General features: G+C 37.0%; 1 protein-coding gene across 4 annotated transcripts in view; it reads left to right on the top strand.

Annotated features, from left to right (window-relative positions):
• The window catches only part of SYTL5 (synaptotagmin like 5), a 106,267-nt gene that overhangs the window by 21,039 nt on the left and 59,476 nt on the right, over nt 1-25,752 (top strand). The gene's annotated exons all lie outside the window — the stretch shown is intronic.

Genomic DNA, 25,752 nt, shown 5'->3' with positions numbered 1-25,752 from the left:
TCTCAAATCCAGTGAGGATATTTATGACCATTACTTTAAATTCTCTATCAGGCATATTATTTATCTCCATTTCATTAAGCTCTCTTGCTATGATTTTGCACTGTTTTCTCATTTGGGACTGTCCTCTGTCTCCTCATTTTGTCTAACTCTCTATGTCTCTTTCTGTGTTAGGAAAGTCAGCTACATCTCCTGCTCTTTTTTTTTTTTTTTTTTTTTTTGAAGTAGGCTCCATGCCCAAGGCGGACCTTGAACTCGTAACCCCAAAGATCAGAAGTCACATGCTCTACCAGCTGAGCCAGCTGGGCACCCCTACATCTCCTGCTCTTGAAAGTAATAGCCTTAGGAAGAAGAAATACTCTAGTACCCTGCCGTGTAATGTCCCCTCTTCACCAGAATCTGGTGTTTCAGGGTTGTCTCCTATGTGGGTTGTGTACACCCTACTGTTGCAACTGAGCCGCTTTTGCCTTTAGTCAAGTTGTTTGCAATGGCTCTCTTTGCCTGTTGTGGGCAGGGTTTGGTCCCTGTGGTGTTAGTGGGCCAGTCTGGGGCCATCTTGGGCTTGAAGTGAGTCAGACCAGGCATTTGTCAGAAGTGCAGTAGCCCTGAAATGCAGGACACTCTCCCTGTGTTGTCTCCCTTGCTTTTGGTGGCGAGCAGGCTCTGCAGTCAGACCAGGTGTCTGCCCCCAGCCCACTGTTGGGGCTGCAGTGGGACTGGTGTGTGTGGTTATCTTCCCCTCTCCCTGGCACAGGAGTCACTTTGTAGTGGTGCTGGCCTCTGTTGGGGGCTGCTGGCACAGTGCCAGTCTTACAGCACCACTTTGGATGGGCTCTGGTCAAAAGCTTATTGGAGGGGGCAGGTTCACAGGAGAATGAAAGGGCGTGGCACACTGTTAGCAAGTTGATTCTTGTAGGTGTTCGTGAGTCTAGGTTGGTGGGGGGGAGAGGGAAATGGTGCCTGCCAACCCTTTTGTTCTTGAAGAAGTCTCCCGATCATCCCTGCCCTTCTAGCACATTGCTCTGAGATTAGGAAACAAATCTCCCTCCCGTTTATCCCCAGGCATTTTTCAAACTGCTGCTTCTGTGCTGTATCTCAGTGGGGCTCTTGGGGGTGCTGTCTATCTAAGGATGGGGACTCGGTTTCCTTTTGCCCTCCTGGCTGTCCCAGAGCCAAGCCCTCTGAGTCTTAAAGTCCCAGGTGTTAAGCCCCACCAATTCGAAGAACTCACAAAATTAGGTCCCTCTGGTTTTCAAAGCCAAATATTATGGGGATTTGTCTTCCTGGTGCAGGTCCTCCATGCCTGGGGTGCCTGGAGTGGGGAACTCCTCTTCTCTTTGTCTCCCCTCTCCACGCCCTTGGTATCCCTCTCTCCCAGGGGCAGTCCTGTGGGTCCGTTTACCTCCCAACTGCATCTCCGCCCTTCCTACCCTCTTTGATGTGTCCTCTTATCTACATTTAGCTGTGGAGAGTCTGTTCTGCCAGTCTTTGGGTCATTCTCTGGGTTACATACACTAATGTGGGTGTTAGCTACTTGTATCTGTGGGACAAGGTGAGCTTAGGTCCTCCTAAGGACTTCCCCAGAAGTCCAAAATCTGTATTCATTTCCTAAGTGGAATTTAATCATCTGCAAATTAGGATGCAAAAGTAATTTGGATATCTTCTTATTTTCTCATGAAATCAATTTCCATTGGCTATTTCTCCATCTGCCTGTTTGGAAAAACTATCAATAATGCACTTTGCTTTCTGGTTAAAAGTAACATGATACATCCGTGAGTCAAGTAAGTAATGTACAAGTTGCTGTTTCCAATCCTGGACACTTAGATAGCTTGCCTGAGTGTGTCATAATAGCTTTCTCCGATTCTACTCCCCTTAATTTGGCATTTCAGAGTTGGATATGAAGGCTCTTCCAATAGAGTCAGAAAATAAGTCACCAAGGAAATAATAAATTAATGGGCAGAATTTCCTCAATTTTAGTTTTTTTTCTACACAGTTTTGCAGGAGCATTTCTCCCTCTCAGTTGTTAGTTAAATTTTAAAATTTAAAATCAAATTTTAAAAAATCAACGAGAAGCAAAGAAATAGAAATAGAAAAACTTCGATAAGAGACTAACATCCTTGTTTTTTTTTTTTTTTTTTTTTTGACACATATACAAATGGCCTTTTCGGTTTCTTTTATTCGAGTTAACTTACATACACAAAAGAACGCAAGTAACAAGTACACAGCAGAGTTTCTCAGTCTCTGCATTACTGATATCTTGGGTGACTCTCTGTTGGGGAGTAAGAGAGCAGGCAGTGCATCATAGGATGTTTAGCAGTATTTCTGGCCTCTACCCGCTGGATGCCTGTACCTCTTCTCTACCTTCCAGTTGTCACAATGAAAAATTCCTGCAGATGTTGCTAAATGTCACCTGAGGAGCAAAAGTTGTCCCTGCTTGAGATGCACCATAGAGCTTAGGGATTATCACAATTTCTGTACAATTATCACTAAAGTGAAGAACTAGAACATTACTAATATTCCAGGAGCCTTTCCCGTTCCTCCTCCTAGTCACTGCTCCCTTTTTATCTCCCCAAAAGAAACACTATCCTGCTAACACCATAGATTAGCTTTGACTTCTTTATACTTTATATAAACTCAGTGACATGGTGTGTATTTGTTTGTTTATAACTTCTTTTTGTTAACATGATACTTGTGAGATTAATGTATTTTGTTGCCCGTATTCGTCATATATTCATTTTTACTCTTTTACAATATTACATTTTATAAATAGACATGAATTCATATACTATTCTAATTCATGGATATTTGGGATGTTTTCAGTTTTTACCTCTTACAACTAATGGTATTATAAAGATTCTTGTACTTGTCTCTTGGTCCGCACAGGTATGCATTTCTGTTGGGTATATACATAGGACTAAAATGGCTGTGTCACAGAATATGTACGTGTTCAATTTCAGTAGAAGGATGATGCCAGATAGCTTTCCAAAGTGGTTGTGCCGTGTTACCCTCTCGCTAGCGATGCACCCGCGTGGTGGTTATTTACATTTTTACTTTTTTGTTTTTATAATTTTGTTGGGTGGGTGGTAGATTTACATTTTTATTACTAAGGAGAATATCTTCAGATATTTACTGACCATTTAAACATCCCTTTTTGTGAAGTGCTAGTTCAAGTCTCTTGATTATTTTTCTCTTGTCTTTTACTAACTCACTTGTAGAAGCTCTTTATATATTCTGCATACAAACAGTGTTGGTTCTTTCTGTTACAGATACCTTTCCTGACTTGCCTTTTCATTCTCTTAATGTGTCATTTGACGAACAGAAATCTCTAATTTTTAGTAACTTATTTTGTTTATCTTTTCCTGTTTGTTGGGGTGGGGGGTGGAGGGCGGGTTCTGTATCCTGTTAAAGAAAACTTCCCCTAACTCCCAAATCATGAAAATATTCTCCTATGCAATTTTCTGTATTGTTATTGGGTCGACTTTTACCTTTAGACATACAGTCTACCTGGAATTGATTTTTGTGTATGCTGTGAGTTAGGGATTTATTTTTCTATTTGAATAAATATATGTGCATGACCCAGGACCATTAATTAAAATGACCATCACTTTTTCACTGATCCACAGTGTCACTTTCACAAACCAAGTATTATTTATGCCTGCTCTAAAAGGTGTCTGACATTGTGCCAGTGCCACAGTATTTTGATTATTGTAGTTTTATATTAAAATTTTATATCCAGTAGACTTGCAACCTGTTCTTTTTGTTCACATTGCCTTGGCTATTATTGGCCCCTGGTATTTTTATATGAATTTTAAGAATCAGCTTAACAATTTCCACAAAATAAACCCTACTGGCATTTTTTATAGGGATTGTATTATATCAATAGAGACTTTTGGGGAGTGTTGACATCTTTCAAAACTTAGTCTCTCAATACATAAACACTATGGCCTTTCCATTTATTTGCTTTTAATTTCTTTCAGTATTTTTTTAAAAGATTTTATTTATTTATTTGACAGAGAGAGACACAGCAAGAGAGGGAACACAAGCAAGGGGAGTGGGAGAGGGAGAAGCAGGCTTCCTGTGGAGCAGGGAGCCCGATGCGGGGCTCGATCCCAGGACCCTGGGATCATGACCTGAGCCGAAGGCAGACGCTAAACAACTGAGCCACCCAGGCGCCCCTTCTTTCAGTATTTTATAGTCTTGTGGTACAAGTCTTAACACATTATTAGATTTAGTCCAAGTATTTGGTTTTTATGTTATTACAGATAGAATCTTTCTGAAATTTTATTTTCTAATTGTTGGTATGTGGAAATGCAATTGATTTGGGTACTCTGACCTTGTATTCAGCAATCTTGTTGAATTTACTTCTTATTTATAATAGTTTTTGTGGAGCCTTTATTTATAAATAAATTTATATACAATCATGTCATCTGTGAAGAATGACTGTTTTATTTCTTATTTTGTAATACTTGTGTCTTTTTGCAATATTGCATATTTGTTTTTAATTTTATTGCTTTCTGCCTTCCTTATTTCCTTCTTTTTACTGTCTTTGGATTTATTTTTCACTAATGATTTTTTTTTGCATCATGGATATTTTATTTTAAAAACTGTGAGTATAATTAATATGTTTAAGAAAAGTCATTTTAAAGCATGGCCCATCTATGAGAAGTTTACTTGAGAACACTGTCATTCAGCTTTTTCCTATGGGGATTTGATGACTTTTAGGTGAATACACATTATATCCTTGTGTCTACATATGGAATCCTCTCTATGACTTTTGCTCTGGACTGATATTTGAATCCCAACTCCTCAAGTAACTTTGAAACTGCGATGACAAACTTTTCCAGTTTCTACAGTTCCTGGTATTTGAATGGATATATTCTCATCCTTTTAGTACATCTTGGTTCCATATTTTATATCTCATTCTGCTTTTTTTATTAATGATTTTTTTTGATTCAGATGTTTAGATACTTGATTTTGTAGCCTTTGTTTTCTCTAACATGTACATTTAAGGATATAAATTTTCCAGTTTTCACTGCTTTGGCTGCATCCCGTACATTTTTATGTCAATCATTTTTAAGACATTTATTTCATTCTGTTGTCTAATTTCCATCATCTTTAACTACAAGTTCTTTATAATTGTTTTTCACTTCTAATTTCAGGGGATTTTCTGTATCTCTTTTTGATTTTGATTTCTAGCTTAATTCCATTGTGGTCAGAGAACATACTCTGTCTGATTTCAGTCTTGGAAATTTGGCCCAGGAAATGGTCAGTTTTGTTAAATGTTTCCTATACCCTTGAAAAAAAAAGTATTCTGCAGTTGTTTATTTGAATATCCTAGATATGTCTGTTAATGATGTTTGTTAATTGTGTTGTCCAAATCTCCCATTTCCTTGCTGATCATTTCATCTCTGTATTGTGTCTGATATTGAGTGAGGTATATACTAAACTCTCTCAATAACGATGGTGGATTTTCTATTGATCCTTTTAGTTCTGATAATACTGGATTTATATATGTTGAAGTGATAGTCTTGAGTGCTTAAATATTTTGGATTGTGATATTTTGTGGGTGTGAAGAAACCTTTTTCATTATGAAAACTCCATCCTGAATTCTAGTTCTGATTTTTTCTTTAAAGTTTACTTTGTTGTTACAGCTGCAACACCATTTTGTGTGTGTGTGTGTTTCTTTTAGTGTATGTTTATCCTTTTATTTTCAACCATTCTGTTTCCTTATATTTAAGGTGTATCTCTTGTGAGGAGCATGTAATTATGCTTGTGTGTGTTAAATCCTGTCCAACAATTGTCATTGAGGTATTTATTTCACTTGTACCAACAGAATTACTCATATATTTTACTTAAAATCTATCACCTATTTACTCCGTCCCATCTGTTCCATTCTTTTTTCTGTTTATTTGCCTTCATTTCAGTTGTCTAAGTATTTTTTCTATTTCTCTTCTCTATTAAACTTTTTTTTATCACTCATCTAATGATAACTCTAGAAATTACAACATACATTCTTGACTTACTAAAATCTAATATAAATTAGTACTTTTGGTGCTTCTAAGACAATACCAGAATCTTTTTTTTTTAAGATTTATTTATTTATTTGAAAGAGAGAATGAGAGAGAGAGAGAGAGCACATGAGAGGGGGGAGTCAGAGGGAGAAGCAGACTCCCCGCTGAGCAGGGAGCCCGATGTGGGACTCGATCCCGGGACTCCAGGATCATGACCTGAGCCGAAGGCAGTCGCTTAACCAACTGAGCCACCCAGGTGCCCGACAATACCAGAATCTTAAAATCCTTTAACTCCCCATACTCCCCTTCTAGTGCTGTTGTACATTTGAAATATCCATATATCTATCCTTACACATATACATACCTATGTATTTATCCTTAAAGAGATACACACAAATATACACTTGGTCTTAGTCTGTTCAGATGGCTGTAACAGAATAACATAGACTGGGTGGCTTATAAACAACAGAAATTTATTTCTCAGAGTCTTGGAAACTGGGGAGTCCAAAATCAAGTTTCTGCAGTTATGTTGTCTGCTGACTTTATTTTACTGAGGGCCTGCTTCTTGGTTCATAGACAGCTGTGTTCTCATTATGTCCTCACACTGTGAAAGGGGAAAGGGAGCTCTCTGGGGTCTCTTTATAAGGGCAACAGTCACCTGCCAAAGGCTCCTCCTCCAAATGTCATCACATTGGAATTACGTTTGAACAGGAATTACGAGGGGGACAGACATTCAGACTAACATACTTCATCCCACAAGGTATTACTGTTACTTTCATAGTCAATATTCACTTAGATTTACTGCACTGTTACCCTTTCCGTTGCTCTGTATTTTTAATTGTTACATTTCTGTGTTTCCTTCTAGGATAATTTTCCTTCTGCCTAAAGGGTACCCTTCAGTATTTCCTTTAGTAGAGTTCTAGTGATAAATACTTTCAGTTTTCATTTTTCTTAGCAATGCTTTATTTTGCTCTTATTTTTCAAGCATGTTTTTGCTGGTTATTGAATTCTAGATTAGAGGGTATAAATTTTCACTCACTTGAAGACATTCCATTGGCTTTTGGTTTCCAGTGTTTCTGTTAAGAAATCAGATGTCACTATGCTGTTGTTTTTTTTGAAAGTATTGTTGACCCTTGCACAATGTGGGTTAGGGGCACTGACCCCCCCCACACACACACACATTGTAAAAAAATCCATGTATAACTTTTGACTCCCTGAAAACTTAATAGCCTCTGTTGACCAGAAGGCTTACCAATAACAAAAACAGTTTATTAACACATATTGTGTATGTTACAGGTATTACATACTGTATTTTGAAAATAAAGAGAGCTAGAAAAAAAGTTTTATTAAGAAAATCATAGGGAAGAGAAAATACACTTATAGTACTGTATTGTATTTATCAGTACTGTAAGTTTCCACTATCTGTTTACAGGATGAATCATCTGTCAGTACCTATACCAATATTGTCTTCTATGATATAAAATACTGCAGATGTTAGGGGCACTGGGGTGGCTCAGTCAGTTGAGCAGCTAACTCTTGATTTCAGTTCAGGTCATGATCTCAGGGTCCTGAGATCTAGCCCCGCATCTGGCTCCACACTCAGCAGGGAGTTGGCTTGAGGATTCTCTCTTCCTCTGCCCCTCCTCCTGCTCACATGTGCTCTCTCTTGCTCCAAAATAAATAAATCTTTTTTTTTTAAGATTTTATTTATTTATTTGACAGAGATATGGCAAGAGAGGGAACGCAAGTAGGGGGAGTGGGAGAGGGAGAAGCAGGCTTCCCGCTGAGCAGGGAGCCCGATGCGGGGCTCAATCCCAGGACCCTGGGATCACGACCTGAGCTGAAGGCAGACGCTTAATGACTGAGCCACCCAGGCGCCCCTAAAATAAATCTTTAAAAAATTACAGTACACACTATATATATCATTAACGTTAGACCTCAAAATAAGAAGATAATGTGAAAAAGAAATTCACATTTATTTGTAGATATGACTACTCATGCATTGATAATGAAGAAGCAGCAATATGATTGCTTTTTGGTAGTCTAATGTAATTGATACTCTTGCTTCATGGTAGCCTAGCCTATACACGAATGCATGAATTGTTATAAAAAAATTTTTATGGTGTATGGTATTATATTAATAATACAGTTTTGGGAACATTGTTACATTTTTAAAACCACTTACCTGTAATGATAGGCTGATACGCAGTTTCTCTAGGAGAGAGAAGCTTAATGTAAGGTAATGTAATTCTTTGAAAGCAAAGTTAGAAAATAGTAAGAAAACTAGTACATTATTAATCATATATTGATGATCATTCACCTTATGTCTATGTGAGGATAGGTATAACCACTTCCGTACATGTCTTGAACACAGTGTGCTACATGGTAAATACTTAGGCGTTGATGATGATGACAACACAAAAGCACCTCCTACATTTCTTGTACAGTTATTAGATTTCCACACAGACACACACATATATAACATAAGTTAACTGTATGAACATATAAGTTTATTAACTGTATGGCACGATGATTATTAACTATTTAAGTGGAAGTGGATCATCATAAAAGTCTTTATTCTTGTCCTCTTCATGTTGAGTGGGCTGAGGAGGAGGGGGGGGGGCCTTGCTGTCTCAGGGGTGGCAGAGGCAGAGGAGGTGGAAGGGAAGGAAGGAGAGGCAGGCACACTCAGTGTAACTTTACAGAAATACGTCATAATTTCTGACTTTTTTGCTTTTTCATTTCTCTAAAAATATTTCTATATGGTACCAATCCTTCTTCCACCATTTGCTTTAGTTGTAGCGCCCATGTCTTAGAAGGGTCCATGTTGTTAAAGAAGCCAAAAGCCATATTGAATAATCAAGACTTTTCTGCCCAGTTGTCTAATGTCAGTTTGTTTTCTGGCACCACTTCTTCTATATCTTCTTCTTCATCACCTGGACTGGTTCAGAAGCACTCATCTCCATCAAGTCATCTTCTCTTAATTCCTGTGATATGGTGTCTGTCAGCTCTTGAACTTCTCCAAGATTCATACCTTGAAACCCTTTACCCCCCCCCACCCTTTGCCATAGCCACAGTCTCTTTCATGATTCCCTTGATTGGCTCTGTATAAATCCTGGGAAGTCATGCACAACATCTGGACACAGTTTTCTCCAGCAGGAATTTATTGTTTGAGGCTTGATGGTTTTCATGGCTTTTCTTCTAACAATGATGGCATCTTCAGTGGTGTGGTTCTCCCATGCTTTCATGTTTTCTCTGTCAGGGTTCTCTTCCATAATGCTGACAAGCCATTCCATAGAGTCCCATGCATAATGAGCCTTAAATGTCCCTATGACACTCTGATCTAGAGGCTGGATCAGAGACATTATGTTTAGGGGCAAATAGACCACTTCAGTGCCCTCGGTGTTGAACTCATGGGATTCTGGGTAGCCAGGGGCATTGTCCACTATCCAAAGAACTTTAAGAGGCAGTCCCTTACTGGCAAGGTATTTCCTGACTTCAGGGACAAAGCATGGATGAAGCCAATTTAGAAGAAGGGTTCTCATTATTCAGGCCTTCTTGTTATACAACCAAAACACTAGCAGCTTATGTTTATCTTTTCCCTTCAAGGTTTGGGGGTTAGCAGCTTTATAGATAAGGGCAGTCCTGTTCATAAACCCAGCTGCATTTGCACAAAACAGTACAGTCAGCCTAGTCTTTCCTGCCTTAAATCCTAGCGCTCATTTCTTTTCATTACTAACAAATGTCCTTCGTGGCATATTTTTTTCCCCAAAATAGGGCGCTTTCATCTGCATTAAAAACTCGTTCAAGCAGATTTCCTTTCTCCTCAGTGAGTTTGTAAGTGGTGTCTGAGAACTCATCTGCTGCCTCTTAGTTGGCCAGAACTGCTTCTCCCATTATCTTGGCCTTTTTTTTTTTTTTTTTTTCTTAAGGCAAACCTCTTTCTAAAATTATCAAACCATCCTTTGCTGGCATTAAATTCTCCAACTTTAGATCCTTCACCTTTCTTTTGCTTTAGGTTGCTGATGTCATTTGCCCCCCAAATCATTAGAGTCTGTAGGCTTTGCCTTTCTTACAGCAGTCTTGCACCTACATAAAAACTGCCTTTTCAATATGAGATAGGTATTTTGTGAAAAGTGCAAGGTTTTCGCACCTGCTGGTTGTAACTGCAGCAACGGCTTCATGAGTTTCTTTTTCTTTTTTATAATGGTCCTTCCACTGGATTTATATATCTTGAATTGGTGGCTAACCACAGCTTCAGACCTCAATTTGTGGTGCCTATCAGGCAGTTCGTCTTTTCCTTATGATGCCATGACTTTTCTCTACTTCTTGGGAGCACTTCCAGCATCACTAGTAGTACTTCGTATGGGTCCAATGATGTCGTTTGAAGTTTGAGGTATTGCACTAAACCAACAAATATGAGAACCATGAGGGATCACTTTTTATTGTGATACACAGTTTACTGTAGAGATGAACTGTTCGTGCAGAGATGATTAGTGTCACCTGGCATCCTAAGTAGATACTTGCAACACTTGAGCTCAGCACAATAGCAACAGGAGGTGACTACAAAATTACTACATTAGTACCGTTTATACTACAGATAATTTTATGCAGTCATGATTTAGTACTGCATTTTTACATTTGTTCACATTTTTCTCAACTGCAAATAGTGCCATGTATGGTCTGTAAGTCTTTGCATAAATTTTGATAAATTTTAACTGTTTATGATATATTTGTATGTATTTTATGATATTGAATGATAAGACAGACTAGTGTCTGCATATATTTTATGCCTTCATGACATACCTAACTTTTTCTTGATTTTTTTTATTATTTCTAGGCTGTGCAGTTCATCTGTGAGTTTTTTCAAATTGTCACAAATCTCCAAAAATTTTAACAATATATTGGGAAAAAGCCACATATAAGTGAACCCACACTGTTTAAAGTTGTGCTGTCCAAGAATCAACTGTAACAATAGTTTTCATTGTCTGCTTTTAATATTTTCCCCTTTTCTGTTGAATTTACACACTTTCTATAACACGTCTAGCCTATGTCTGATTTTCTTTATATTTGTCCATGTTGGGGTATCTAGAATGTCTTAAGTCTGCATCTGTTAATATCTTTTGTCATATTTGAATATTGCTCAGATAATATCTCTTCACATATTGCTTTTTCCCCTCTCTCTACTTCAGATACTCCAAATATGTGTCTTAGTTTTATTTGATAGCTTTCGTGTATCTCTTATACTCTTTTCCGTATTTTATCCCTTTATATCTCTGAATTCGTTTTGTATATTTTTTTCTGATCTTTCACTTCACTAATCTTATCTTTGACTATGTTTAATTTGCTGTTAAGCACATTTTTTTAATTCATAAGTTCAGTTGTGTTTTTCAGTTTTAGATTTTTCATTTCGCTTTTGTTATGTTTCTGACTCTCTGCTGACCTTCACCCTTTTCTTGTAATTTCTTAGATAAATTATTTGTAATTATTTAAAAGTCTATGAATGATAATTGTATTATCTGAGTCCCTTATGGGACTGATTTTCTGTTTGTTTGTTTCTCTTGGTTTTGGTCATATCTTGTTTTCTCATAAACCTGATAACTTTTGACTGATGGACAAAGTATTTAAAAAATTATAAAAGTTAGTGAGACTCTGTGTAACAGTATGTATCGATTGAGAATGTCTATTTTACTTCCAGGAGGGAGATAAAATAAGACCACTAAATATTCAAGATTATCTTAATCAAATCAGAGATTGAGCTGATTTCAAAACTGGAGCCTTTCTCCCTGTGAGAGCTGATCTATTTTTGGGTCCCATTTACTCCTAGGGAATAGTCCTTCAAGGTCTCAAAATATACCTATTATGTAAGAGAGGCAGTTGATTTTAGATTTTAGAAATAGTGGAAATTAGAACACTAAGAGGTTAGGATGTGTATTAATAGAGTGGGGATGAGTATCAAAGTTTGTTTATTTCTTCACTCAGCTCTTTTCCCACAAAACACTGTCAAGGTGGGGTTTACAATTTCAGGGCAATGAAGAAGAAAATGGAATTTTAATAAATGACTGACCTTCTAATTGCAGAGTCTGAGGACTTATAAGGAATTTCTCAATAACTATTTTTCTAATCTGATACAGTATCTTTATTTGGTTCCTTGTATTAAATCATTTCTATTTTTTTAATAGTAGATATATATATTTTTATTATTATGTTAATCACCATATATTACATCATTAGTTTTTGATGTAGGGTTCCATGATTCATTGTTTGCGTATAACACCCAGTGCTCCATGCAGAACGTGCCCTCTTTAATACCCATCACCAGGCTAACCCCTCCCCCCACCCCCTTCCCCTCTAGAACCCTCAGTTTGTTTCTCAGAGTCCATCGTCTCTCATGGTTTGTCTCCCCCTCCGATTTCCCCCCCTTCATTCTTCCCCTCCTGCTATCTTCTTCTTCTTCTTTTTTTGTTTTTTTTAACATCTAACGTATTATTTGTTTCAGAGGTACAGGTCTGTGATTCAACAGCTATGGTGAGCGCTGTGAATTGTGTAAATCATTTCTGTTTCTTATTCCATTACTGTTCACTCTCTTCTCTAACCCTGGACCTTCATTTTCTCAGTCAATAGTAAGTAGGGACTGTGACTCATGAGCCCTTCAATCAATCAGGTGTTGCCTCAAGCTTCTATATGGGAAGAGGATTTTTTTATTATTATGTTAATCACCATTCATTACATCATTAGTTTTTGAGGAATTTTGTTTTTAACCTCTAAATGCCACTTGTAATCACTGAAGCATACTTTTCAATATAGGACCGAAGGGTCTGGTGTATTCACATAGTGCTAATTGGAAGTTTTGCCATCAGTTGGTCTGCTAGTCAGTATAGATGGTAATTGCAGGTCTGATTGACATAAACTTTCCCCTAAATCTTGTCAGATCAACATTAGGTTATATTAGGAAGAGATAAACTTTAAATATGTTAAATCAATGGAATTTGGAGGTTTTTTGTTATGGAAGCTACTCTGCCCAAACTAATACACCCCTTCCTGTGGTTTTTACCTTAATATGTATATGCTATGTATTTAATTATTAGTCCTGTTTATTATCTTTCTTCCTCCACTAGAATATAAGCTTTATAACAATGAGGGCAGGGGTTCTTATCAATAATGTTCACAGATGTAGTTCTAGTGCCTAAAAGAATGCCTATAGTGGGTACTCAGTGACTGTTAATGATGGATGAGTAAGGGATGATACGTGAGTGAGTAAATGAGTGAGTGAGTGAGTAGATGGCAGGTTTCCACTTAAAGCGTTTCAGGCTTAAGCAAGTTATGGAACAAATGTGGTTTTCTTCTGTCAGCAGCATGGGATTAAAAAAATACAAAAAAATCCATGAGCTATGCCAAGTACATATGCCCTTGGAACACAGTAAATTTTCAGCTGTCACAGAAAGATCTAATACCAGTTGTTGTCAGAAGGGTGTAAGAATAAATAATAACAAGTAGAAAGTTCTGTGTCTGCCTTAGTAGATGTTAATGCATCAATACAGAACTTCTGAATCACTTGCCCTACTTTTGTTGATGAAACAGTAACTTAATAAACCCAACCATCCACCTAACCAATTGATCCATCCATGCATCAACCCATCCATCCATCCCTTTTATAATATTTATTGATAACCTGTTGGTATACTAGGAATTACAGATACAAAGATGAATAAAACATGGACTACCCTCAACGGTTTCACAGTCTAAGGAGGAAGATAAGTTTATTACAGTATTGTCTCCTCAGTAGCATAAATTCTGTTTTTATGCATTTAAATATCTGGAGGCAGAAACAGAGCTTTCAGTTAATTCTTACGCTTCTGACCACAACTTATATCCTTCTGTGACAGCTGGAAATTTACACGATGAGTGTCTTATCATAGTAAGTCAAATTGATAATTTGACTTATCAAAGTCCCTCCTTATTTTTAAGGCTGAAAATAGACCATTACTTCTCCATTATCCCTGCTACTAGTCTGTGTGATTTCTGAGACTTAAACTGTCAGTATTAGAAGTATCTCGTTTGCTGTTTATGGAGTGGTTTTCAAAAAGGAAGCATGAATGATACTTTATGGGCAGTGAACACCCTTTGTTTGTTGTGAGGGAATGCTGCAATGCCACTGGGCTGTCTCTATGCTTAATAGACCATAAAACTGAAATTCTCACCCTGACCTCTAAGAGATGAGATGAGTCAGAAAGTGACTCATTCTCTAATCAGTTGGAAGCACAACCTTTATTGTCATTTACCTTGGATTAGATCAAAATAAAGAGATTTTATTGCTGGACCACTGGAACGATTTGTAGCAAGGACTGATGAAGGGAGGCTACCTGTTACAATGGGGTGAGCAGCCCTTGACATTTTCTATAATCACTTCTCATTTTAACAAGTTGGTTGCTATAGGTCTAGTTTTAGATTTAACTCCAGAAACAGAATAAAAGGGACCCTGACACAGCCAGTTAGTCCATTTTGCTCTCTTAATGAGAACTACAAAATTCCACATAATTATACTAGCTGAGGCAGTTGCCATCCAACACAAAGACAGTCATAATGATCATTTTTCCTAATCAGCACTCCAGTTGAACTCAGAAAGACAACATGATGGAACCGAAAAGTGAATTACTTCTATGGTATTGATGACCTGATCTTCTATTCATGCCATGTTGTGACATTTCATGCTGTTGTGTATCCTTGTGAGAGTCTTTATCTTTTTAAAGAAGTAGGAAACTGATGTTTTTGTTTTGGATGAATTGGTAATGATTACTGAAGTAGATGAAATATAACTGAAATAGATAAAATATGAGCCTCTGCCAGTAAACTTGAAAGTATCAACAGTTGGAAGATACGCAGAGAGAGCGCAAAAGGGAATGTATAGTCCTTTGTTATGAGAAAGAGAAATTCAGCCCCTGACATCTGGAAATGGGTCTGATGTTTATGTGCCGGCTTTGATGCTATTACAAGATGAGCTGACGCTCACAGGGAGGCCATGGTGTTCATCTGTTGGACATAATCTGAGAGCATCGGCATCCCATAGGATTACACTGAAACCATGAGGAAGTGAAACAAAGTAAGAACAATACATAGTCTTGTCTGAGAGTAGACAAAAGCAAGGTGACTGTTCAAGCCGCAAAGTCTGAAACAGTCCCCTTTCCTGACTGATGTGAATAACCTGCTGCTTCCTTACCAGTTGCAGCTTCAGCTTTGTTCTCATTTGCCCTGCTTCTACATAAAACTTACTAAGACATCGGTCGTAGCATTGTCCCCACTTCCTGACATCACCTAATCTAGACGAAATCCCTGCTTCCTGGAACTCTCTCCAAAATTACCTAACATAAACCCAAATCCTATATTAAACTCTTTCAAATGCCCTCTTACTGAGATGCCCCATGGTTCATGACATGTGTTTTCCTTCATTGTGATGAAAAATATCTCAACTTGTTCAACCATAAGTGGGTTCCTGGTGATCTTTGGTTTGATGGGCATTGACAGTTGCCACATAGTGATTTCAGAATCACCCCTACTTTATCAAATTTCCATAATCTGGCTACAAGGGAAAGATTCACATTCAGAGTGATTTCACATTGACCCAGAGAATTTTGGAGTGGTAAGAAGCTATTTTGAGTGCCTTGACATGCTATTTTTCAGTCACCTATTAATTATATACAGAGCCCTCCCCAGTTCTTAGAATGCTTTGTTGACTGTGGAATAGTATCTAAATACCTACATAGGGCGCCTGGGTGGCTCAGTTGGTTAGGCGACTGCCTTCGGCTCAGGTCATGATCCTGGAGTCCCGGGATCGAGTCCCACATCGGGCTTCCTGCTCAGCAGGGAGTCTGCTTCTCCCTCTGACCCTCTTCCCTCTCGTGCTTTCTATCTCTTGTTCTCTCTCTCTCTCAAATAAATAAATAAAATCTTTAAAAATAAATAAATAAATACCTACATAGACTAGAGGGTTTTTTTTCCTTTAAAATTTTTTATTATGTTAATCACCATACATTACATCATTAGTTTTTGATGTAGTGTTCCATGATTCATTGTTTGTGCATAACACCCAGTGCTCCATGCAGAACGTGCCCTCCTTAATACCCATCACCAGGCTAACCCATCCCCCCAACCCCCTCCCCTCTAGAACCCTCAGTTTGTTTTTCAGAGTCCATCGTCTCTCATGGTTCGTCTCCCCCTCCGATTTCCCCCCCTTTATTCTTCCCCTCCTGCTATCTTCTTCTTTCTTTTTTTTTTCTTAACATTTATCGCATTATTTGTTTCAGAGGTACAGATCTGTGATTCAGCAGTCTTGCACAATTCACAGCGCTCACCATAGCACATACCCTCCCCACTGTCTATCACCCAGTCACCCCCTCCCTCCCACCCCCCACCACTCCAGCAACCCTCCGTTTGTTTCCTGAGATTAAGAATTCCTCGTATCAGTGAGGTCATATGATACATGTCTTTCTCTGATTGACTTATTTCGCTCAGCATAACACCCTCCTGTTCCATCCACATTGTTGCAAATGGCAAGATCTCATTCCTTTTGATGGCTGCATAATATTCCATCGTGTATATATACCACATCTTCTTTATCCATTCATCTGTCGATGGACATCTTGGCTCTTTCCACAGTTTGGCTATTGTGGACATTGCTGCTATAAACCTTGGGGTGCACGTACCCCTTCGGATCCCTACATTTGTATCTTTGGGGTAAATACCCAGTAGTGCAATTGCTGGATCGTAGGGTAACTCTATTTTCAACTGTTTGAGGAACCTCCATACTGTTTTCCAGAGTGGCTGCACCAGCTTGCATTCCCACCCACAGTGTAGGAGGGTTCCCCTTTCTCCGCATCCCCGCCAACATCTGTCGTTTCCTGACTTGTTAATTTTAGCCATTCTGACTGGTGTGAGGTGGTATCTCATTGAAGTTTTGATTTGGATTTTTTTTTTTAATGTGAAAGTATCATATGTCACAAGACACTCTGTAATGTGTATGTACAGTTTAAACAATAATATAAGAGTGTCTGTGTATTCATCATCCAATTTAAGAATGAGACCATTCTCGTTTTGTATTTTTCATTCCCTTTACTTTATGGTTTTGCTGCACTTGGATGTGTCCCTAAGTAATATATTTTATAATTTTTTCATTTTTCAGTGCTATGGAAATGGAAATCATACTGTATGTATTCTTTATGACATTTTTAGCTCAGCATTTTTTGTGAAATCTATCCATGTTTATGTGAATACCGTTACATGCATATTTATCTTCACTATTGTATCATCATGTAATGTGTCTATTTTCTTGCTGATGGGCATTTATACTGTTTCAGTTTATAATGTCATAAAAGTGCTGCTAGGATATTTGTTTTTCCATTTTCTTTTCTTTTCATCATGATGAAGTGTACTCTTTAACCCCCATCCCTTATATCCCCAGCACCCCACTCACCTCCCTTTTGGTAACCATCAGTTTGTTCTCTTTAGTTAACAGTATTTCTTGGTTTGTCTCTCTCTCTCTTTCCCTTTGTTTATTGTTCCCTAAGTTCCACATATGAGTGAGATCATATGGTATTTGTCTTTCTCTAACTTATTTCTCTTAGCATTATACTCTCTAGCTCTACTTATGTTGTTACAAATGGACAGATTTCACTATTTATGACTAACATTCCATGTGCATATGTGTGCACACACCCACACACCACATCTTCTTTATCCATTCATCTGTCATTGGACGCTTGGGTTGCTTCCAAAGTTTGGCTTTTGTAAAGCTGCAATAAACTTAGGGGTGCGTGTATGCCTTTGAATTAGTGTTTTTGCATTTTGGGGATAAATGCCCAGTAGTGTGATCCATGGATCATAGGGTAGTTCTATTTTAATTTTTTTTGAGAAACCTCTATACTGTTTTCCACAGTGGCTGCAGCAATTTGCATTCCCACCAAGAGTACAGGAGTGTTCCCTTTTCTCCACATCCTTGCCAACACCTATTGTTTCTTGTGTTTTGATTTTAGCTATTCTGACAGGTGTGAGTGGGGTGATATCTCATTATAGTTTTGATTTGCGTTTCCCTGATGATGAGTGATACTGAGCATCTTTTTATGTTTGTTGGCCATCCGTATGTCTTTTTGGAAAAATGTCTGTTCGTGTCTTCTGCCCATTTTTTAATTGAATTATTCGCTTTTTGGGTGTTGAGTTGTATCAGTTCTTTATATATTTTGGATACTAATCCTTTATTAGATATGTCATTTGCAAATATCTTCTCCCATTCATTAGGTTGCCTTTTAGTTTTGTTAATTGTTTCTCTCAATGTGCAGAAGCTTTTTATTTTGATGTGGTCCCAATACTTTATTTTTGCTTTTATTTCCCTTGCCTCAGGAGGCATAGCTAGAAAAATGTTGCCATGGCCGATGTCACAGATATTACTACCTGTGCTCTTTTTAAGGATTTTTCTGGTTTCAGGTCTCACATTTAGGTCTTTCATCCATTTTGAGTTTATGTTTGTGTATGGTGCAAGAAAATGGTCCAGTTTCATTCTTTTACAAGGGGCTGTCTGGTTTTCCCATCACTATTTGTTGAAGAGAATGTCTTTTGGGGCACCTGAGTGGCTCAGTTGGTTAAGCATCCAACTCTTGATTTTGGCTCACATCATGATCTCAGGGTCATGGGCTAGAGCCCAGCATCCGGCTCTGTGCTCAGCAGGGAGTCTGACTGGATTCTCTCTCTCCCTTTCCCTCTGCCCCTCCCCTGCTGTCTCTCAAATAAATAAATCTTTAAAAAAAAGAGAGAGTTTTTCCCATTGTATATTCATTCTCTCTTTGTTGAAGATTTTTTTTTTTTTAAGATTAATTGACTATATATTTGTGGGTTTATTTCTGGGTTTTCTGTTCTATTTCACTGATCTATGTGTCAGTTTTTTATGCCAGTACTATACCGTTTTAATTACTACCACTGTGTAATATAACTTGAAATCGGGAATTGTGATACCTTCAATTTTGTTTTCCTTTTTCAAGATTGCTTTGGCTATTTGAGGCCTTTTGTGGCTCCATACAAATTTTAGGATTGTTTGTTCTGGTTTTGTGGAAAATGCTGTTGGTGTTTTAATAGAAATTGCATTAAATCTGTAGATTCCTTTGGGTAGTATAGACATTTTAACAGTATTTGTTCGTCCAACCCGTGAGATGGGATGTCTTTCCATTTCTTTGCATCAGCTTGAATTTTTTTCACGAGTGTTTTATAGGTTTCAGAATACAGGTCTTTCACCTTTTTGGTTAAGTTTATTCTGAGATATTTTATTGTTTTTTGTCCAATTTTAAATGGGATTGTTACATCAATTTCACTTTTTCCTGCTTCATTATTAGCGTATGGGAATGCAATAGATTTCTGTACATTGATTTTATATCCTGTGACTTTATCAGGATATAGAAGTTCTAGAAGTTTTTTGGTGGAGTCTTTATGGTTTTCTATATATAGTATCATCTGCAAATAGTGAGAGTTTTACTTCTTCCATACCAATTTGGATGCCTTTTATTTCTTTATGTTGTCTGATTGCTGTGGCTAGGACTTGCAGTATAGACTGAATGAAAATGGTAAGAGCAGACATCCTTGTCGTCTTCCTGACCTTAGGGGGGAAGCCCTCAGTTTTTCCCCACTATGATGCTGGCTGTGGGTTTTGCATATATGGCCTTTATTATGTTGAGATATGTTCCCTCTAGACCTACTTTGCGGAGGGTTTTTATCATGAATGGATATTATACTTTGCCAAGTGCTTTTTCTGCATCTTTTGAAATGATCATATGGTTTTTCATTCTTTATCTTATTGAAATAATGTATCACGTTGATTGTTTTGTGAATATTGAACTACCCTTGAATCCCAGGACTAAATCCCACCTAATTGTGGTGTATAATTTTTTTTAATGTATTGTTGGATTTGGTTTGCTAATACTTTGTTGAGGATTTTTACATTTATATTCATGAGAGTTATTGGCCTATAGTTCTCTTTTTGTGTGTGTGGTGTCTTTATCTGGTTTTGGTATCAGGGTGATACTGGCCTCATAAAATGAATTTAGAAGTTTTCCTTCCTTTTGTGTTTTTTGGAATACTTTGAGACGAATAGATATTAACTCTTCTTTAAATGTTTTGTAGAATTTGGCTGTGAAGCCATCTGGCCCTGGACTTTTGTTTGTTGGGAGTTGTGTTTTGTTTTGTTTTGTTTGATTACTGATTCTATTATATTGCGGGTGATTGTTCTGTTCAAATTTTATATTTCTTCCTGCTTTAGTTTTGGTAAGTTACATGTTTCTAGAAGTTTATCCATTTTTTCTAGGTTGTTCAGTTTGCTGGCATATAAGTTTTCATAATATTCGGTTACAATTGTTTATATTTCTGTGGTGTTGTTTGTTATTTCTCCTCTTTCGTTAGTAATTTTGTTAATTTAGGTCCCCCCCCCCTTTAAATGAATCTTCTTAGAGATTTATCAGTTTTGTTGTTCTTCAGTTTTGTTGATCTTTTCAAAGAACTAGATCCTGGTTTCACTGATATGTTGTCCTATTGGTTTTAGTTTTCTGTGTCATTTATTTCTGCTCTAATCTTTATTATTTCCTTCCTTTTGCTGGGTTTGGGTTTTGTTTGTTCTTGCTATGACATTCTTGTACATATGGCCTGACAAACACAAGAGTTTCCCTAAGGTGGGGTTTTTAAAACTATGGGTCATGACCCATAGTGGTTGTGACCAGCACTGAAAACAAAATAGAATAGAAAATGTCAGTATACATGTAGTTATATGTGTGTGTGTAAATATAGTAATAAATGTGCTTGTATATATGTATGTGTATATGTTTGTATTTATTTTCTGGACTGTGATATAAAACATATTTTTTTACTGTGACCTATGCCAAAAATGTTTGAGAGGACTTCTCCAAGGAGTGCACCTAGGAATGAACTTGCAGGACAAATGATATGAGCATTTTCAGCTTTGCAAGATAATGTTAAATTGTTTTTCATGGCAGTTGTAGCAGTTTAAACTCTACCAGCATTATATAAAAGCTTTGTTTTATTTTTTACTTCACAATCTTACCAACACTTGGATTCATAAAAATTTTAGATTTTTGCCAAACTGAGAGAGGTAAGTGGATATCTTACTATGATTTTAATTTGAAATTTTCTGATGACTGATAAGGTTGACCATCTTTTCATAGGTTTATTGGACTTTTTGGATTCCTTTTTTGTGATATGACTATTTATTCCATTGCCCAATTTTCTGTTAGACTGTTAGTCTTTACCAGTTTGAAGTTTTTTTTAATGACCCTCTTCACTTCTGGAAATGCTTTTGTCTTTATGTCTATTTTGTTTGCCATTAATAAAACTACATCAAGTATTTTTTGTTAATATTGACATGGTATATCTTATTCTACCCTTGACTGAACATTTCTGTGTCCATATGACTCTATATAGCATATATGCTATTTTAAATTATTTGTATTTAAATATTTGCTATACATGTATGCTACATACATAATCCATGTATATACATATGCATGCTATCCATATATGCCATATATAATTTTTAAAGTTGAATCTGACAATATTTTTTCTTGAACTATAGTTAAGGCTCCTTATGTTCATAGTAGTTAATGTAGTATGTACAGTTGTTTCTGTTGTGGTCACTGCAATATTTGCTTTTATGTATTATCTATAGATTTTATTTGCTTTTATTTGTACTTTCTACAGATTGAAGTATATTTTTCTCATTCCATTTTATTTTTCCTAGTAGTGCAGATATTATTTATGATTTTTCATTTTCAGTGGTTACTCTAGAAATTACAACATTCATTTTAATTTTATGAATCAATAATTTTACTTTTCTTCTTATTAAAGGAATTTGATATTCTTAAACTTCGAATATCTTCTCCTGGGCTTATATATACTTTTTGTTTTGTTTTAGACATATCTTTTTGTTTGCTTTTGTTTTTTTAGTTCTTGCTTGGACTTATTTTTTAATTCAACAATTAGATATTATAATTTTTGTGTATATATCAGTGTTTAGATTTATCCACGTTTTACTAATTTCATTTATCACCATTTCTTTTTATATCTGAGATCTCTTTTACCTCTTCTTGAAGTACAATCTTTAGACCTTCCTTTAGTGAAACTCTGTTGATAATAGATCATTTCAGTTTTTAATTTGCTGAAAATTTTTTTATTTCATCCTCATTCCTGAGCAGTGGTTTTCTGTATATACAGTTTTAGGTTGGTAGTTATTTCCTCTCAGTACTTTGAAGGTATTGACTGGATGAATTCCGGATTTCGTTATTACTATTGAAAGTCAACTATCTTTCTAATTGTCATTTCTTTGTATGTAATTTGGGGGAATTTTTCCTCCCTACCTATTTGTAAGATGTTCTCTTTTTCTGGAGTGTTCTGCCGTTTTACCATAATGTGTCTAGGGATTTCTTTTTCAGTTTTTGTGTTTGGAAAAGAAGAAAAGAATATAGACTATCATCTGTGTAAGGCCAGAGTCCTTGTTTGTCTTATTTACATCTTTCCTCCTAGCCTTAGCAGAAGGCCTAATACGTAGTAGGAATGCAATAAATATTTGATAGGTAATGAGTAAATTTATAAGTAATTCTAATTAGTTTCCTTATGAATAACAGGAAGGAAACTTCTGTTGTATCTCAGCATATCTAATAAACATGTCTTATCTCAGATCTCTCCAGTAAATCATAGAAGATAACCAGGAAATGAATGTTTTAGTCATTTTCTTTTTTTGGGGGGGGTAAGATTACATATTTTCCCTCTATAAATCTAAGGAGAACTTGACTTTACATTTAAATAAGCTTCCAAGTGAAAGTTTGAAGTCCCAGGAGTTTGACCTTAAAAAAAAAAAAATTAGGGCCTAGAAAACTCTGAATACTAAATAATCATTAATGACAAATAATGAGTGTAACTCACTTAGTTTCAGTCAAACTCATTCTTCAGAGTATGACCTAGAGGAAACACCAAATATATTCCAAGCCTTGTATTTTTCAAATATTAGGTTGATGTGACACAGAGGGATATAAATTGTATGGTGGGTATCATGTTTATTTTCTTTACTCTTTCACCACCCTTTATTCCTATCACTCTACCCCTAGGGTCCATGTGTGGATGTGTGCATGCACGCATGTGCATGATCATAGCGCATCATATGAATTAAAGCCTTGTTATAGCTGGCAACTATGTGTTCTTTTCTGGCAGTTTAGCCAAATGTAAAGAGTATGAGCTTTCAGTATAAATCCTGTTTCTGTCATAATATCTTTATACCTTTGGCAAGTTATTAAACCCTTGTGAGCTTTGGTTTCCTCATCTGAAAGAGAGAATAATAATAACTACTTCATGATTTAGAGTGAGGATTAGAGACCTGCATTAAGTGCCTAGCACATTCCTTGGTACACTGTATACACTCACTAGGTGTTGGCTCCCCATTCTTCCAACAAGACTCGCAACTACCTCAAGGATCAGAGAACGTGGCAAAGGCACAATCCCAAGAGATTGTTCTGATGTTGTTCAGAGCTCTGAGATGACAAATGACTCAAGTGCACATCTGAGTTGAGCAAATACAAGGATTATCGTGATTGTTTCTACAAGGATAGCAAGAGGTAATGACTAACAATTCTGGGAAGATCTTATTTGTGTTAGGTGTTGGCAGCAGCTCTAGGCATATATGGTAAAGATGACATGGAGGACCATTTCCTGGGCCATGTAGACAGGTGGTGGCCCACTTCCCCTGTCACATATGAAACTGCTGTTGGTGTGCTAGCCAGCTTACCCCATATCCCAGAAAGATTAAAAAAAAAAAAAAACCAGAAGTGAGATTTTGGTATGCCACTATTGGGTCATTTTTAATCTCTGATCTCTATTATTTCCCTTGTTTTTTTCTTTTTGTGTAAACTCTGTCCTGTTGCAGACGTTGGCAAACTCTTAAAAACTAAAATTCCAGAGAGTAAATATTATAGACTTTGAAGGCCATGTGGTCTCTGCTAAAAATACTCAACTCTGCATTTATAATAAAGTAGAAGAACAGCCAGAGATAATACGTAAACAAATGAGCATGGCTATATTTCGATAAAACTTTACTTACAGATGCTGAATTTTGAATAGAAGTCATATAACTTTCATATGTCATGAAATATTGCTCTTCTGATTTTTTCCCCCAACCACTAAAAAATGTAAAAACCACTCCTAGCTCCCAGACCATACAAAACATGTAGTGGGGTGAATTTTGCCCACACACCATTGTTTGCCAACCTCTGCCCTATTGGTCTCCTGAATTTTCTGTATTTATTTTCTCACAACCTGTGCATACCGTATCCTTGATACGAATATTAAATATATGTCTATGTTTGAGTATTGTTTTCCTTTTCTCTTGCCGTCATAACAAATTTAGCAGCTTCAAACAGTGTAAATATATTATCGCCCAGTTCTGTAGCTCAGAAACCTGGGTTGGCTGGGTCTGTTTCCCTAGTCAAGGTTCACAAGGCTGAAATCAAGGTTTTGCCTGGCTGCACTCCTGTTGGAAGGCTTTGCAAAGATTTGGCTTCCAAACTCACTTTGGTAGACAGAATCTGATTCCTTATGGCTGTAGGAATGAGGCTTCTGTTTCCTTGTTTGCTGTTAGCTAAGAGCCAGCCTTAGCTCCAAGAATCCTTTCTCTCTGGTCCTTGCCTGTTGATTGCTATATCTCAGAGCCTTCTCAGTGTGTCAGATCTTTCTCACATTTGGAATCTGACTTCCCGTTCTGTAGCATTGAAGCATCACAGATCTGAGTTCCTCCTCTTCTTCCTGATTTTAAGGGCTCCCTGATTACTTTGGGTCCACCTAGATCATCTAGGACAACCTCTCTATTTTAAGGTCAGCTTATTAGTAACTTTAATTCCATTAGCAAAATGCAATCAGCAGTACCAAGCATTTGGTGGAATAACGAAGGGACAGGAAATTTGAAGAGACATCTTTTAGAATTCAGAATAGCACGGTTACCACCTCTCTTTCCAACATAAGTAATGATACATGTCTGTGGAGCACTTGAGATGTATCCAGAAATAATTTAACCCATTCAAGCATTTTGTTTTGGTACATTAGATCTTAGATTTGATATATTCCATAAATACTTGGAGGTAGTTTGTAGCTAATCTAGTAGCCCTTGCTTCTCAACAGATGATCCAGCCACTTGGGAGTAAATCTGAGATATACATGCTATAGGCTTTCCTTTCAGTGAATAATTTGCTCCAAGGGTAACATTTTCACTTTTTTTTCCCCACTAGTGGCACTGTGTTTCATATATAATTTAATTTTTTGTCTTTTAGATTTAGAAGTAGCATTTTAGAGTAATTGCTGGTGGGGAACATGTTGACATATTTTTCTGGGGTGGTTTTTCGAAATTTAGGATCCAGTTATTAATTTCTAAGTCCACTTAGTTGCTGAATCACATGTATATGATTCTTAGGGCTACAAATCTCTAGTTGATCTCAGCTGCTTTTCTTCAGCCACCACATCTGACTTGTCACCAATCTTGCTGTTTCGCAGTGGCCAGAGATTCTATGTTTCTTTTCACCCCTTGGGCCCATCCCTGATATACATCTTCATCATTTCCTATTCTGTCTGTTGCAATAACTTCCTAATTGGCCTGCTTCTGGTTTCTCCTTTGTCCCTATAATGCTCCAGAGATTATATCATCCAGCCTGAGCTTTAGAAAAAC

The sequence above is a fragment of the Eumetopias jubatus genome, unplaced genomic scaffold (genome assembly GCF_037043125.1).
Source record: "Eumetopias jubatus isolate StellerSeaLion01/CBP00866 unplaced genomic scaffold, mEumJub1_p1.0 scaffold_11, whole genome shotgun sequence".
In the NCBI taxonomy this organism is placed as follows: domain Eukaryota; kingdom Metazoa; phylum Chordata; class Mammalia; order Carnivora; family Otariidae; genus Eumetopias; species Eumetopias jubatus.
Note: the sequence above shows the minus strand (reverse complement) of the source record. Positions and strands in the feature narration are given on the sequence as shown.